This window comes from Miscanthus floridulus, chromosome 15, assembly GCF_019320115.1.
Source record: "Miscanthus floridulus cultivar M001 chromosome 15, ASM1932011v1, whole genome shotgun sequence".
NCBI classification, from domain to species: domain Eukaryota; kingdom Viridiplantae; phylum Streptophyta; class Magnoliopsida; order Poales; family Poaceae; genus Miscanthus; species Miscanthus floridulus.
In genome coordinates this window covers 59,817,319-59,835,478 of record NC_089594.1, presented here as the reverse complement: position 1 = coordinate 59,835,478, position 18,160 = coordinate 59,817,319, and the positions used below count along the sequence as shown (strand labels likewise).

At 43.7% G+C, this 18,160-nt stretch overlaps 1 pseudogene; it reads right to left on the bottom strand.

Moving 5' to 3' along the window:
• Positions 1-2,777: 2,777 nt before the first annotated feature.
• Positions 2,778-7,430, bottom strand: LOC136508178 (zinc finger CCCH domain-containing protein 67-like; annotated as a pseudogene).
• Between the last annotated feature and the right edge of the window lie 10,730 nt (positions 7,431-18,160).

The following is an 18,160-nucleotide window of genomic DNA, read 5'->3' as shown; positions in this document are numbered from 1 at the left end:
TACCGCCTGGCAGCGGGTCTCCGTTCACTCCGTCGGCCATCCGCCCCATGCCGCGCGGCGCGCGTCATCTGCCTCGGCCGCCACGTTCCTGGATCCGTCAATAATCAGCCCCACGCCGGCACTGATTCCGGCGCGGTTTTTGTCCCGTGCCGTCCGCCGCCTTCGACGACGCCACCGCAAGAGGGGATGGCGTCCACGGCTTGCTCTCTTCCCCGTGGCCTCTCGCTCAGGCTCAGCCGCTCTATAACAGCCGCTATCTACGCGTCTCGGCGCTCTCGCGCACCGGCCTCGGCCCCGCCTGTTCTTCTTCGAGCGGAAGCGGCAGCCCATCAGGTTTATTTTATTCTTGATCGCTTCCTCCTTCCTAGGAAATTTGCCTTCCGTCATTCCGTGACAGATTGGAGGCACTGTGAAGCTGGTTTCTCCAGGAAAGCTTAGTGCTAGACAATTTCGTAGATGCAAAGTACTGTAACTCCATATACTCGTGCTAAGTCAATGCAGACTGGTTGGGAGCTCGATTGACGAAAAAAATATTTTATCAGGAAGTTTCAGTTAAGCAATGAGATCAGGAAGTATCAGCAAAGCTCCTGGATCAAATTGACATCACAGAGGGCGCAGGTAGTACATGAGAAATCTGATGGTTCTCAAACCATTTGGAATCTAAGCAAAATGCATCCTCGATTGATCTAGGAAGTTATAAATCCAATTAATAAATCTGAATAGGATCAGACATCAGGATCCTATGGATTTTGGTTAAAACAACGATGCGGCTTCATTTTTTATCCAAATTCGAGACAAACATGCATACAGTTCAAAGTTGCCTTGTTTTTATATTCTTCACACGCTTTCAGTAAAATATACTGGAACTCGTCCCTGCAGCACTACATGATTTTTGCAGGATTGCAATCTGCCGGAAACCTGTATCTTCATCCAGTATCAAGGGGAAGTACTGTTGTGTGTTCAATGATGGATACACCCAAAAGCAAGCAAGGACCAGACCATCTCCTTATTCTTGTCCATGGTATCATGTCAAGGTAACTGATTAGATCCTAGTTCTCCTGTACTAAGTTGTTACCGTAGATTTGAAAGAGGCTTAATTGCTTAAAGTCTACACACATGAGTCTGACACAGATTACTTGTCTTCTTTAACCAAACTGATTAGATCCTAGTTCTCCTGTACTAAGTTGTTACCGTAGATTTGAAAGAGGCTTAATTGCTATCTCCATCTTGTTTCAATTATTTGACTGATGTGCTTGCGCAATGCGCATTCATATGTGCGTGTTGGAGGGTTGGAGGGTGAATGTTCACAAATCCATGTCCATCCAAACATTTATGTGCTTAGATGCATGTTTGTTGCTGAATGGCCTGCTATTATGCCACATCTTCTATGCCTAAGGAACAGTCTAGTGTAATTGACACTCTTGCTCATATCTGTTGTTTCTTGTAAGAGGACGCTATAAAACCATGTAGCTCCTTCTGTCCAAACTTTGGCCTCCTTGTGTAACACCATGCCAATCGCAGTGCATTGCCTCCCCACTGAATAATCGTTTCACCATTCATTTTCCTGCCGTTTGTTGTATTTACACATCTTATAGATGCAAGGATGCACTCCATTTTTCTTTCCAAAATCTACACTCAGCAGTTGAGTAAAGGAGATACTTTCCATCACTGCAAATGCGTACATGTCATTAGTGTCAATATGCTATTTATCGTCGAAGCAAATTGATTGTTAGTTTTCACTTACACTAATAGATACTGTATATTTTCAGGGTTGCACCACTGTAGATGCTGTTCTTTTGTCACATCCTGACATGATGCATCTAGGAGCTTTGCCTTATGCTATGAAACATCTTGGGCTCTCTGCACCAGTTTATGCAACAGAACCCGTGTTTAGACGCCTTTTGACCATGTACGACCATTTCCTATCTCGATGGGTAAGTTTCATGGTGCTCAATATTTTCCTAGGGCGTACACTTTTCAACCACACTCATTTCCAATACCGTAGAAGCAGAGGAAGGTGGAGGCGTCGTGTTCGGACGGCGCCGTCGACTCGGCGGTCGTGCTGGTGCTGCCTACGACCCGGAGCCGTCGCCTGCTATGGTTGATCATGATGATTCACAATTATCTTTTTATTCATGTCATTCTCTTTTCCAATTTGGTTAGTAAATACATGTAATTTTAGTGCTTATAGTGTTACATGAACCAACTTGTATGGCGGTTACTTTTGATGAAAAAACATGTAGTGTATGACATTCCTATGTGGTAAGACACTAAGGTTATCAGTGCATGCATCTACTTTGTTATCCGACGTTCTACATGCATTCTTATACATTGAAGATTTTTTGTCCCACACAAAAGATTATATCGAAATATTTCTTATGGCGTTACATCTGTCATCATTATGAACCTTTTGGTCCCAAAATTTTAAATATTTATCAATATTAAATCTAAGTTCAAATAATTGTAAGTTATGCCAAATATGTTTGACCAAATTTAATCAGTTGTCAGCATACAATAAAAAAGTCTAATTCCAAATCAGAATAAAATCACAATTAGACATAACAAATAGAGGCAAAATCGCATGGGCATTCATGTCTTTTTGTACAAAGTTTAACACCGTTAGAGATGGATGACGGAGCAGGAGCAAACTGGTGCTTCGTGAATGGCACAGGAGGGGTAAATTCACAAAGTAAAAAAAAATAGGGACAAAATCATAATTTCGAAACAAAACAAAGATACAAATGCAAGAGCCCCAATTATATATGCACCCTATCTGAACTATTTGCAAAGTGAATATTATCCTGTATCGCTTCAATATAAGGTTATGTAGCCAAAACAAAAATACTATGTATTTAATCATAAAAGTAATATATTTAAACACAACATTACATCACGGTTACGAATAGGTTACAACATGTATGGACATTCTAGAGGCAAAAAATAAACTTGTTTTTTATGCAGACTCCTGGTATCTGACCTGCCCAGTAGTTGATCGGGGTCACCTGGCAACTTAAATATAGCAAAGTTAGTTATCTCAAAGGGATGCACGTCACCTGGCTTGCCATCCTCAATCTCCGTTCCCCACCCTCCAACCAACCCACATTCAAAAATGGCCGCAGAGCACCATTTCATTGACTAATTAAACGTGTATAAAGCATTGTCCACAGCTTATAGTTGTTTCAATCAAAAAGTTTAATTTACAGCTGTACATACTTCACAGTAGTCTTTGCACAGCTCACAGCTGAACTAAACAGACCCTTTACATGTTGCTTAAAACTAATTTGATCCTTAAGAAAGAAAGATAATTTGATGAAATGTAAGTGTTGGCCCACTAAACATGAGGATGTGTGAAAAGAGACTAGCTCATTATGAAGAGCTAGCTCTTCTTTCTCTTCTTTCCCTATCTCTTTGTACAGAGAAAAAAATGAGGATTTTGATTCTATGAGCTACCTGAGTTGGCATTGTTGGATATGCCATAATGCTTGTTATAAACGTTTATTTCAAGAGGTTTTCAAGTCATAATGAAAATTTGTTAACTAATCCATCCATCTAGAACTATAAGATATTCAAGCGTTCAAAATTTTCTCCAAATTATAGGAGATTATAGGTAAAATAACTCCAAACTCAATTTGAAAAGGCAGCATTCATTTATATACCTACCATTAATGTCTATCACCGACCAATATCTCCGAATGAATAAAGGGGGTGCATGGATCATTTACTTTATCCCATAATATATCATATAATTTCTAGGATATCTTGTACGCAGCAGCTATGAGCATTTTTGTATACTTTTTTTAATTCACAACTGAAATGTTTTTTTTTTAGAAAAAAAGGAATATCAAAATTGGGACCTAGCTTAGCTAGATGCACCTGAATGCCATCAGGAGTGAGGTAGGTGCCCTAATCCAACCTATATTTCAGAATCAAAATCATCAAGAACCTAACCATTTCTTAAAAAACATATGCTTGACATCATTTAGAAACAACTCGCTCAAATAATGAAACAACAGATCCGGCCTTTCTTCCCACTATTTCAAAAGTAGATGAACTGCAAACCTGTATAATAATTTAGTATTGTATACTACCAGTAGAACGATCTGATTTCAATAACACATCACTTCAAAGCATAATTAGCATATAAACTGTTGCGATCTAAAATAGAAATTGCTATACATACAAACCGAACTGGCTTTAGCAAAAAATAAAATTAAAACCAAACTTTTGTGAATGCCTTGCTATGTCCTAAACAGCTAACAAGAAATTTATCCTAAGAACAATATTTAGTTTCATTTTTTAAAAAGTAAGAGACTTCCAATAAAAAGAAAACAAACAACTGCCACCCTTAAAGTAACTGAAGTAATATTAAAAATATTTCCCATGGTTAAAAAACAAACAAATACAGTTGATAATAAAAAAAGCATACTGGGATTATCCTATAACATCATAACTACATAATGCATTGAATATGTAACCATACATTGAACCAGCAGATCCAGCCTTCTATTATTTTTAAAAAAGTTCCAGGTCACTGTATGAGTCAGCACTGTCCACTGTGACCAGGGCCAAACAGAAGCCAAGACACGAGGCGGCCATACCTAGTTGTTTTATCCTGACAAGAACGAAGCTCCATCAGAGGCCAGGTCGCACTCATCTGGAGCACAATAAACATCACCCTTGTAGAGGTCGACGCATCATGTAAAGCCACCTCGGAACACATTAAACATCACAGCACCCATCAAATCCTATGCTGACCTGAGATTACCACTCAGCATTAGCCTTGACTCAGCATCCATCCAAAATGTCAAACACAAACAGAGCAGCAGCAGTAACCATTGCGACAGCTTCAACAGAAAACAGTTGCTGTCAGACACAGGCCAGGCAATGTAAAACAAGGTGATAACACTTAACGAATGAGTTATGCAGTGAAGTGATGCTTAATAGCTTAATTTTGGTGGTCCAGCAACAATGAAGTCATTTAACACAATCATGGACCATTGGATCCTGAGTTGTGAGTACAACACAACAGTAGGGCATTTTACATCAGTCATGAATCCTCAGTAGTACAACAACAGTAGGGTGTTTTACACCAATCATGAGCCATTAGAAGCATTTGATGCAAAGCAGAAGCCACCCTCAAACTCCTTAGCAAGCAGCAGAGGATGGGGGCTTACGGCTTAGGATATGCTAGCACTATCATGCATAATTCACAATCCCCTCAGAACGAGGAAATCACCTTTGTAATGATTAGCAAAAGAGGGATGTGGAAGGTACAAGGAGAAACACAATGTCCACCTAGCCAAGCCAGAAATTCCATAAAATTGGCTAGGTTCCTTCATTTCTTCCAATTGTGGGGAACTCTAAATGGTGGCGGAAATCTCAACACCTACACTAACCAACTCCAAAAGAATGTATCACCAGTAATTACCAGCAAGGTATGAAGGTTGGTAGATGTAGTAAGTTGTAAAAGAAGGAACTGGTGAATCACAGCAAAAAAAAAATGGCACCTTTCTTGTTTGATTCATGTTGTTATGTTTGTTCTAGACTACCATCTCATCCAGCTGGAGCTGTTCAAGCCAGCCACCAATGACCCCGGCAGTGTCGTCCTCACCGCCCATATCCTCATGACTTGTGGCCTGACTCAAAGAAGCAATGGACTCCTTTGCGGTTGTCCGGTTGATGGATGGCTTCTCCGGTGTTGGCTCCTTCACGAGGGTATTGACCCATGAGAGGTCTGGCTCATCACCGTTGGCACCACTCCGAAGCTCAAAGGACGAGGATCGCTTGAGGCGGCCAAGTTCCTCGTCGTCAGCACCCCAATCTGGTGTGCTCGACGGGATTCCCCATTTGGACCAGCTGGACGTGACCGGTGAGCCAACCAGGACGGAGGCGCCGGAGCCAAGTTCACGAGAGCTCATGCTTCTCAGCGTTTGCTGCTGCATCTTCTCCCGCTGCGCAAGGGCCGCGAGCAGCCTGGAGCTCATCGGAGACACTGGCTCAGGGATAACTGTGGCCCGAGGAGACAGCAAGCTCTGCTGCTGCTGAAACTGGTTCAGCATGGCGGCCTTACGCGTCGGCGAGAAAGCAGAGCCGCCCTGGTCTGCGTACCGAGGCGACTGAGATGCCGCGGCGCCCGCCATCCCCGCGGAGAACAGATCGTCAAGATTGGACGGCACGAGCGTCTTTCCCCTCGCCGACCGCACAGAGGCTGGCGACCCGACGAGTCCCGTCGTAATCCGCTGAGGCGAGCAGCTCGTCCACAGCCATGCTGCGCGCGCTCAGCGAAGTGCGCAGCCGGCTCAGGTGAAGGTTCCCCGCGCTCCCGGGGAGGCACAGCGCGGGCACGTTGGGCTGCGGCCACGCGCCGGCCACGCCGCTCCCCCCGCCGGAAGGGGAGAGCGGCGGCGTGAACGACGCACCCGGCGACGGCAGCCCCATTCCCATCGCCGCTGCCATCTCCATCGCGGTGCGCGACCCCGCCGACGACACGTACAGTGGCCGGAGCTCCTCAGGCGTGTGCGCGAAGAAGCAGACGCGCCGCGCGCAGCCGACGCCGTCCTTGCAGAGCCGCGTCCGGTACTGCGCCGGGTGGAGCCAGCTCTCGAACACCCCGTGCGCGTACTCGCACATGTCGCCCCTCCGGCATCCCCGCCCCCTTCTTGAACTCCGGGCAGGGCACGCAGCTGTAGTGGTACTTGCGCGGGTCCCGCCGCCGCGCGTTCTCGCCGGGGTGGACGAAGGGGCACTCGGTCCAGTCGTGGGAGTAGGCGCGCGAGCACGCGCGCACCTTGAAGGAGTACATGCGGAAGTCGTCAGAGGCGTAGGCGCCGTTCTTGATGTCGGGGAGGGAGGGATCCGGCGGCCACTCCTTGCGCCCTCCGAGAAGGGAGAGGAGGTGGTTCTTGAGCGGGAGCGAGTTGGGTGGGAGGGCGACGAGGTCGGACGGACGGCGGTGGAGGTGGTCGAGCAGCGTGGGGTCGGCGCCAGCCGCTAGGAGACGGGATACCGCGGCCGGCGCAGTGGAGGCGCCGCCGCCGGCCGCGAGGTGGAGCGCGGTGGAGAGGGACGACGGTGAGGCGCGGTTGGGGTCGGCCAGGTGGGGCGGCGAGAGTAGGACATCGATGCAGGCCACGGACCCGTACGCCGCCGCGACCATGAGCGGGGTCATGGGCTCCGCGCCGCGCGCCGGGGAGTACCACGGCGCGGGCTCGTCAGCAAGCGACGGGTGTGCCGCGAGGAGGTCCCCGAGCGCCGCGGAGTCGTCGTCGGCCGCAAGCTCCAGGAGCCGCGCAGATACGGCTGCCGCCGCGTCGGAGGGTTCCGCCATGGCCGGAGGCGCGCGATCGGGAAGGTGTTCGACGAAATGGTAGAAGAGGGGAAGGCAAGCGGAGGGAGGGGAATGCTTTGGGCTTTTGGACAAAACGAGTAGGTTTTTGCTTGCGTCGGGTTTTTGGGAGATTTGCCGATTGCTTATTATGTCTTATTTACCCTATGTTTTATGGGTAAAACGCGGGTTTCATCTCCTTGCTCCTGGTAAAGGGTGAATGTTGGTTGCGGTGCTCACAAAATATATGGTGTTTTACCATCAGGTAGGAAAATGCCAAAAAAAGATTTGGATAGGTGGTTAAAACAAAGATGTAGGGTAGACACGGCTTTCAGCCCTAATTGGTGGAATAATGTATGCAAAGAATAGGTGCCCGAAAATCAAATGATATTTTTGTTTTCTTCCCTTGTCTTTCTCACATGTGAGTTGAATCTTCTTGATGCCCTTAGCAAAAAAGAATTTTTCTTCATGCATATTTTACGGTGGCCAATACTGTAAAAAATATTTCAAATAAACTTCCCATTAGCTAATTTCTTACTAGAAACCTAAATGGGTAGCTATTTTGTGGAATATAGATTTATTCACGGTTGAGAGAGGACCAAACATTAGTTTAATTCCGAATGAAAATTGCAAGGTTGTAGTCGGATCAAATATGAACATAGAGCCTCAATTTTTTTTTGTTAATCCTTTTTCAAAAAAGTATTATCATTTATATCCCTGAATGTCTTTGGACCCCGGGTCGGCATAGTGGCCTAAAACATCGAGATAATATGTCTCGGCGTCATAGGCCATAGCACTGAGCTTCGATGTCTGGATGGTGAGGCCGGGTGACATGACGCTGATGTGGTCAGACCTCGGTGCCACGATTCAATTTAACTCTAATTTACCATGACATGGACATATCCAAGTGGCGATTGAACCCTCCTTAGATAGTGATAGGCTTGATATTTCATCATTTTCTAAAATTCTCGCCACTAAGGTTATAGGAATTTTTTATGTTCTTGTATTTTTCATGTGAAATTCAACTAATTTCCGTATGATTCCTATGAAAATCCTTCGTTTCAAACGGACCCTAAGGCTAATTTAATTAATGCCTCATTGTTTCCCTCGACCTGCTTAACACATCCAACTTCACCCCTTGGTTCAGGATATGCAAGTCATTCTACAAGACTTTGTCCAAATGCTAGCACGAGCAAGATGAACTCAATTTATCTTTTCTTGAATATCGAATATGAATTCATTTCATTTTTAAATGAATTGAAATACAAAAAGGGAAATACCAGTTTGTAGGATCTCTGGTTGGTCTAGAGGGGGGCTGAATAGGCCTGTCAAAACAAACACTTAAACTTTTATCAAATTCATCCAGCGACACTGCCGCTCTGGAGGGCGGCAATGCTAGACTACGGCACTACCGCACCTGCAGACAACTTTGAATCACAGTTCAAAATCCATGAACGGAAACTTAGATCGGAGAAATTTTCTAGCTTACTAAAGTATGACAATCACAGATCAAGAGTTAGAAGTGGTAGGAACACCACACACAAGTAGATCGACTAGAAACCCTAGAAATCACCTTAATCATAATATGTCATGCAAGTAATGTAAATCAAGCACAAGTAACACAATAATTTATTCCATGGTTTGGCTCACCACCAAGACTTGCTTACCTCCATGTTGTTGAGGTTAGCCACTAAGACTTAGGGCTTTCCAACCCTTCCTCGTTCTCAAGTCAAGAGACTTAACTCTTGAGATAAGGGGTGAGTTTATTAGCTTCAAGAGATGGTTACAAACCTCATAGGGCTGCCACACAAGTTGGCAAGCTCTACAGGCGACGTTCTAGCCGGCTAGGAGCCAAGCTCAAGAGTAACAAACATAACCGCCGGCCAAAACATGAATCAAGCGCTCTTTAGAGTTGGGGAATCAATGGAGCTGCTCTCTAATCGAGTTTTGGACCTTTTTCTCAAGGATTGATGGGAAAATCAATGGATTTACTTGGGGGCTTGAGGTCAACAATGGAGGGAGAGAGAGAGAGCTCCTGCTCTGTTTTAAGCATGCTGAAGTGAGGCAGAAGAGGCAGATGGCCGTTGGAGAGGAAGGGGAAAGGTATATATATATCCCCTAGCCCTCACGGTCACCGCACCCAAGGGGTCAGGCGAGACGGAGCCTACGGCATCGAGGTCTGGCAAGATGGAGCCTACGGCCTTGAGATCGGGCAAGACGGAACCCGCGTCCTTGGGGTCGGGCGAGATGGAGCCCGCACCGAAGGGGTCGGGCGAGACGGAGCCCGCGGCCTCAAGGTCGGGCGAGAAGGAGCCCGCGGCCTTGAGGTCGGGCGAGACCTTTTAATACGTCTCGAGCCATCTGGAGAAGTCAGCGTGGGTGCTAACTTCCTTGTGCCATGACTCAAGTACGGCAGTGCCTCTCTTTAAGTGTGGCAGTGACACACCACGTAAGACAGCAAGGGTAATAGTAAAGTATAGATTGTCTTGGCTGTTAATCTGACGATGCATGAGGTTGTTTGAGCACTTGGTAGCACATATTAGCTTAAACATTGTATCCTAATTAATAGTATGGCTTTTCCTATACTCAAATTCAATAATATACAAGAATTTAAACCTTCTTTGAGTTTGAAGCCATCTACATTTGTAATTGTGGGCTCCTTCATTTCATGTAGCATCCTCGAATATAAATTTTCTACTTGTCATCTCGATAAATCTCATTAGTTCTCTAATTGCGTGGTCATTATCACCAAAACCCATAATTAGGGCTTGATTGCACTTTCAATCTCCCCTTTTTTGATGATTGATGGCAACCCAATTAGAGCTTACAAAAGATATGCAATAAATACTAAGATTTTCGACTCATGGGTGTAGAGCCTCCCCCTAAGTACGTGAATAGAGAATTAAATTCTCAAATTGGTATAAGAAGCCAAGATTCATATTTTAGTGAAAGTGATGGGGCTCCCCCTACATCCATGCTCCTGTGGGGTGCTGCATACTATGTTAGGTATGTAAAATGTGATGCAAATGATAGTTTATGCACAACATGGTTTGCTGTTGCAGCTGGGTGCGGCACTACCGCACTTGCTGTAACAGCACAGATTAAAATAGACACCACACAGCATATGATACATATAAAGATATACATTCTAGCATAATTGTATCACAAGCGACAGCATAGATTAATATATGTCCATATCCCACATATATACAAAGTACTTAAGTAGCATTATTACATAAATAGAGTTTCTAACGGACTCTCAAACTCTCACCTAATGAAGACTACTCTAAACAGATACGAACATGACTCTAGCTGCAACAACATCTATGGCGTCGAAACTATTGACCCCTCTAATTTTCTCCCCCTTTGGCATAAAGCGCCAAAAAGAGAAGAAAATAAGAAAGACCAACACTCACTCCTCATCCTCTTGGATCGTGTCCCAATCGACATCATCCCCACCAGTAGCTCCACTAGCACCTGCAACGTCCACCTCTCCACCATCATCGTCGTCGGAGGAGGAGGAGGAGGAAGAAGACACCATCACCCTCCCTTAGCGATGAGTGGTCGAAGTGTGGCGCTCACGCCAGGTGCTCCTCCTCATGGAGTACAAGGTGGTCCACAAACTTGTGTGAGGATAAAGCTCTGGCTGCTCCTACTCCTCGTCCTCCTCTGAATCTGTCTTAGAAAGACTAGGGAGGTCATCAAACCTCAGCGGTGACTAAACTGGAGAAAGAGGTGGCAGCCCTGCATGCTCTCTAGCCTCCCGGTTGGCTTCACGATTCTCCAACCGGTCTTGATATGTGATCCTCGCTGCATAAGTGCATGTGGTGAAGATGGCCTTGATCCACTTCCCAAATTTCTCCATCTTCTTTTCCTTGCGAGGCCTAGAGCGGGACGACTCAAGCATGTCCTCAACTGATGGAGAGCGTCTCACTTCCCTACTAGCACCTGCCCCTCGGGTCTTCTCAATTTTGTAGATGGTGTGAAGACCATCTTTCTCCTATCTGTAGCTAGTGACCCTCTCAATCATAAATATGAGATAGGGGGCATATGGTATGCCCTTTCTCCCATCCTCCATGGCGTTCCTCAGCTCACGCCACATGAAGCGAGGGACATTAAACCTGTCACCTCTGAAAGGTCTCTATGTGGTTTTGGTAATTGAGTGACAACCTAGGTGGACTAATTGTGTTTATGTGAGATACACAGGTAAATAGTCCACAGGTACATGTGTGTGAGCAACATATGCCATGAAAGAGGAAATGGCTTGGAGATGATGCAAAGCTCATACATGTGATGATGAAGGAGCTCATTGCAAATGAGACATGATATTGAGTCATGTGATCAAGGTGGAGAAGATCAAGACATGACTTGGATTGATGGACCGGTTACAAGCGTGAAGGGCAAGTTGAAGGCTTTGGAGCGATGGACCACGTGAAGGTGAAGCTTGAGCAAGACTTGGCACCAATGGACGAAGGCAATGGTGAAAAGCAAGTGAGGTCAAGATCGATGAACCAATATGATCATGTGATGATATAAAGTGGATCATATCATTGTTGATCATGTTGGTGCATGTGTTGCATCAACATTGGAGGAGATGGAATGGAATGCGCAAGGCAAAGGTATAACCTAGGGCATTTCATTTCACCGGTCATAGGTGTGTAGAGAAGTTGATGACCGGGTTTAGGGTAGATGGCCGTACTATCAAGAGGGGCAAACTTGTTTGCATATCGGTCATCTAGTGCCACTCGAATGATCTAACTTTGCATCGTTGCTAGGATTGAGTGGCATGGCAAGTTGAGTGGCTAATCCTTTGGAAAATGATTGTGAAAATGCTAACACACATACACATGATGGTGTACACTTGGTGGTGTTGGCACATTTATAAAGAAGATAAAGTTAGAGTTGATGTGGATCAACTCGGAGATAAAACGAAGGCGAGAAGGTTTAGGAACTCCACCGGCGGAGTGTCCATCCGTAGAGTGCGGATAGTCCGACGGTGCCATCGGCGCCCTATATAGAAAAGATAGGGTCTCACAGAGTGGACCAAACGCTGGGGTCCTACGTCCGGTCAGTGGTAGCAGAGAGCGTGCAGGCGTCGGTCTTTGACCGAACGCTGGCAGGGTGCGTCCGGTCAAGCTGACGTACGATGATGTAGGCGACATAGAAAAGTTGAAGGACCAGACACTAACGCTACGTCCGATCATGACCGACCGGACGCGTTCGGTCGCGACTGGTACCTTACTGGAAACGACCGAATGCTGGGGTTGCTGCGTCTGGTCAGTTTAAGCAACTACGTCCGGTCATTACTTGACCATTGAAATCAAGTGACTGAGGTTGAATGGACGCGACATGTGGCGAGCATCTGTTGACCGGATGCTGAGGTCCTACGTCCGGTCAATACGACCGGAGCACCCGGTCGTCCTGAGTTTTGCTCAGTGAAGGGGTAACGGCTAGTTTAGCCCATGGGGCTATAAATAGAAGGTGGCCTCAGCCATGGCTAGGGCTAAGCACCTCAAGGGACTTTGTGTCCATGCTTGAGAGTGCTTAGGAGCCCTCCATCTCACACATACTTGATAGTGATCATTCGATTGTGTGAGAGGGCGATTCTAGTGCGATTGCATCATGAGGTTGCATCGAGTGGCACTAGGTGTTCGAGTTGCAAGCTGGTGGTGCTTGTTACTCTTGGAGGTTGCCACCTCCTAAACGGCTTGGTGGTGGTCTCCGTCGAAGCCTGCAAGAAGCTTGTGCGGTGCTCCGGAGAAGAGCTTTGTGAGGGGCATTGTGCTCGCCCCGCGGGAGCCATGAAAAGCAACTCTAGTTGAGCGTGTCATTGAGCTACCCTCACTTTCGGTTAGGTGAGCTCTAGCTAGCCCGGCACCCTTGTTGTTCAAATTAGGATCTTTGCAAGGTGCTAAAGAACATAGATAGAGGGGTGTAGTCTTGGCTAGACCAATAGTTTAATTCCGCACTTGTTTTGGTTAGCCGACGCGATTAAGTTTTAGAAACGACTATTCACCCCCCTCTAGTCGTCATCTCAACCCTACAAGTGGTATCCGAGCTAGGTCTCTCATTTGTGGTCTTCACCAACCCGAGAGGATGGCATCTAGTGGACTAGATGTTTGTGAGACACATATTTTTGATGGCACAAACTTTAAACTTTGGAAAAATCACATGCTTGATCATTTTTGTGCAAAAGGACCTAAGTTTTGGTGGATTGTCACTAGTGGTCTCACCCATGTCTTGGACCATAGAAATCTCACCAAAGCTCAAAGAGTTCTCTATGAACTTGATGCACATGCTTGTTGTTTTCTAATGGATGCATTGAGTTTTGATTTGATGAAACAAGTAAACTACACGGGAACTGCTCGTGAGATATGGGAGTCCATCAAGCGCACCTTCGGTGATTCCTCTACATGGGATAATGGCAAGTTCAAGGAGGATGAGCCCAAGAAAGTGGCACATGAGGATGTTGAGCATGACCACAACTTGGTGGTTGTGGAAGATTGCTCCACCTCATGGTCAAGTGATGATGATGATCGATCGACTACAAGTTCACTTGACAAGATTGATGATGCCACGAGTGTTGCAAATGATGATGCTACCCTATGCACACTTGATGGTTATGATGATGGATCATGCTCGGATGACATTGCTACTACAAGCTCTCCTACATCACCACATTGCTTCATGTCACAAGGTGACACCAAGGTATCAAATGATAATGTGGTTGATCATGTTGATTCATATGATGAGCTTGTTAGTAGACTTGCTAGCATGACCATGTCTTTAGAAAATGAGAAAGCTAAAACAATGAAATTAGAAAATAAAAACTCATTTCTAAAGAACTCTTGTGAAGAACATAAGAAATTACTTGATGCTTTTAAATCTTCACATGATGAGCTAAAATTGAATCATGAGACACTACTTGCATCTCATGATGAATTATAAGAACAACATGCTTCTCTCATTAAAATGTTTACAAAGAAACTTAAAAATAATGAAAGCTCATCACATGGATCAAATGATAAATTGCAAAATGTTGCTAACCCTTGTGGTGTAGGCAAGAAGCATGTATCCACCTCTTGTGATGATTTATTAGAAATGCCATGTTCATCACAAATAGATGCTTGTTCTACTTCTATGTCTTATGAGACTAACATTTTGAAGAACATTGAGCTCAAAAGTAAAGTGAAGAAATTGAGCAACAAGTTAGAGAGGTGCTATAACTCAAAAGTCACCTTTGAGCACATGTTGAAGACTCAAAGAAACTATGGTGACAAGTGTGGCCTTGGCTTCAAGAAGAAGATGACAAAGGGCAAAATAAAGAGAGAAAGAAAGATGAAGAAGCTACAACAAAGAAAGCTCTCTCATACCATGTGCTACTGGTGTTATGAAGAGGGACACCTTGTAAATGGTTGCCCTAACATTGAGAAGCTCAAGAAGATGAAGGAAGAAGAGAGGCTAAAGCATGTGAAGTGCTTCAAGTGTCGTACATGGGGTCATCTTACCTCAATGTGCCCAACCAAGTAATTGGTGAAGCAACTAGAAGAGCCTCAACCAAAGCCACAAGTTGAGCAAGAGAAGACACCCCAAGAGCAAATCAAGATCAACCATGAAGATAGTGGTGATTTGTTGATAAAGAAGAAGAAAACAAGAAGGGGTGAAAAGGCAAGGCATCTAATGCAAACTCAAGATGCCAAGATGATGAGTAAGAATGAAGATGAGAAGAAAGATTATGCTCACATCAAGTGCTTCAAGTGTGGAAGTATGGGACACTTTGCCTCTAAGTGTCCTACCAAGCTTGAGAAGAAGGCTCAAGCAATACATGAGAGGCAAGGCAATGAGAAGCACCACATGAGCAAGGAAGAAAAGGCTCAAGCAAAGAGAAAGTGCTACTCATGTCGGGAAAGGGGACACATGGCACATTCATGTCCCCTAGGTAACACTCCTAAGATTATTTCAATTGATGATGATTCTATGCTTAGGAAGGATGGTAATGGTACCTCTATGGTTGCTATTGCAAAACATTTCGCTACTCATACTAAGGCTATGCCTAAGTATGTTGCTTCTAACTTGAGAGGACCCAAAATTGTTTGGGTACCATCAAAAAGTGGATGATTGATTGTAGGTATCATTGGCATTGGAGACTTGATTCAATTAATTTCATATTGATCATCATATGTTGAGTCAAGATATGAAGCCTAGTGCACATCCAAACCCAATGCCAAGTGAAAATTGAGTGAAGTCCAAGTGCTATCAACATACAAGTGTCATATTCAAGTTGGGGTGATTTATTGGAATATTTGATGGCTTGCAAAAATATTTGAGTTGAAACTTGCAAGTTGGATGATCATGAGCTAACCAAGGTATATCTCTTGTTGATCATTTCATTTGGGTGCATATGAGTTGATTGAAAGGGACAAATATGCAAAGTTGCTTGCCATAAGTTGATTGAATAGATAATTGATTAGTAATCAAGGTTGGATTGATTTCTGTTGGATAAATTCATGAGATGACTTTTAGTAAGTGGTTTGAATGGATATATGTCTTATGGAAGTATTCAAACAAGTTAGTTTCAAGTTTGATTCATATTTGATGAAGTATAGCTCAATTGTTGAAATCTGTCCTATAATTGAGAATCTGAGCTAGCTATGGTCTTAGCCATGTTTGAGTAATCAACACTTATTGGATTGGTATAAAAGTTGGTGTACATGCTCTAGACTTATGGTATAAGGTGCTGTACAAATTTCATGAGAATTGGATAAGAGATGTCTTAGTTTTGGAGTGAAACTTGTCAGCTATAGTGCAACAGTTTTCAGCATGTAGCAGTGGTGGAATAATTGAAATCTGGTAGCAATCTAGAAGTCAAATGAAGCTCAAATTTTTATAGCTGCTATATAACTTAGTAAATCACATCTCCACCAAATTTCGTGGCAATTGGATATATACTTTGGGAAATATGCTTATTCCTTTAAAGGGTATAAAATCTGTCAGAAAAGTGAAATGTTGGATTGATCTAGAGTCACTTTGATTGAAAGGTCCTCAAGTTGGAAATATGTTTATAAGTAATTGAGGCACCTAAGTTTGGTTTTGAGATGATCTAGAAGCATGACAAGAAAAGAGTTCAAGGCCATTTGATTATGGAGTGTACTTTGCACATATTCGGTACTCAAATTGGAAGATCAAGATCAAACTTAAGTTGAAGATGAAATTTAAGTTCTAAATATGATTGGATATCATTTGGTAGAAAGAAAAGTACTTAAAGAAGGAATCAAGGTTACTCATCAAGTTAAGTCCATCACTTGGATCAATCAATCAAGTTATTTCAAGTGAGTGTCAAGGATGGTTCTTGGAAAGAGGTCACTTCTCCCTGGTGTAGGGGCTTGCCGCCTATGTGTAGGTGAACCAAGTGTGGTACTTAGAAGGCTAACATGGAAGTGGTGATCCGAGAAACATTTGAGATGCTTAGTTGAAGCAATCAAAAGGGTTGATCAAGAAAAGCAAGCAACACCCAAAAGAGAGCTAATCATATTATTTTAAGTGGTATTCCAAGTAGTTCTCTCATGCAAGCATTGATCAAAAGATGAAGCAAGCCAACCGCAACAAGAAAGTGCACTTGATCATAAGTGGTATTCATTTCATATGGTGAAGAATGGAATTAAAAATAATATCTATTGGTCTTCACCAAGCTTATAATTTGACTTCACATTGCTATTGGAGTAATGAATTGGAATCTATGTGACTATCCTCTACTCCAACATAGCAAATGTATCATTGTAATGTGCATGATCATTTCAACCCTTACTAGTATGCGGTTAGTGCATATAGTATATGCTTCATAAGATCATGTATAACAAATGAAAGTTTTAAATTCATAGCCTACCACTATTGCTTGAATGATTAATTGATCTAGTGGTTAATATATGAATTTGTTCATGAGCTAGTGAACCCAAGTACTTGATTTAATTTGGATTACCAATAAGTGATAAGTACAACATTGGCAAGATAACCCTTGCAAGAGGTGTGAAAAAGCTTATCATTGGTTCAAATCAGACTTGGAAGCTTAGGCAAATCAATTTAGTTCAAGTCAACATTAGAAGCTCATGATAGTGATAAGAGTACAAGCACAAGACAACAATGCAAATGGATATCTAGTTTGTATGTTTCAAGTGGTATCTAGACTCAAGTATTTCATCAAGAATTCACAAGCAATGTCTAGATCAACTCACAAGTGATATCCTATCAGTGGTACTCATAAAGATAACAAAGGTTCAAGAAATGGTTTTTATTGATAAATCCAACAAGTGGTTCCATACTAGAAGATTCTTTCAAGTGATATCACATCTATACGTGGTATCAATCATGCAAGACGATGGTTCCACAAGTGATCCTCAACTTTAAGTGATCATCAAATGAAGAATACATCCCTCACCTACAAGAGCTCGAGTGTATCAAATGGATGACCCATGCTATCACATAGGGGGAGGTGTCACACAAATTGATATCAAGATAAAAGATCCTATGTGTGGTATCTCAAGAAGCCCTACACAGGATACAAGTGGTACAAGTTACAAGGGGTATCTACAAGTGGTGTCATTCCAACAATCAAGTGATGTCCATAAAAAATGCAAGTTTCAAGCCTCAACCATCTACCCCAAGTGCATACCTTTGCATCAATGAGAAGCACACCTTTTATGGAAATTAATGACAAAGGAGGAGAGATTGTACAAAGATATGAAAGCTTTAAGATTAAAATTGTACAAGGGGGAGAGATAAGATATGAGAGATAAGATATGAAAGCTTTGGGAGAGATTGAAACAAAGAAGTAGAGGTTGG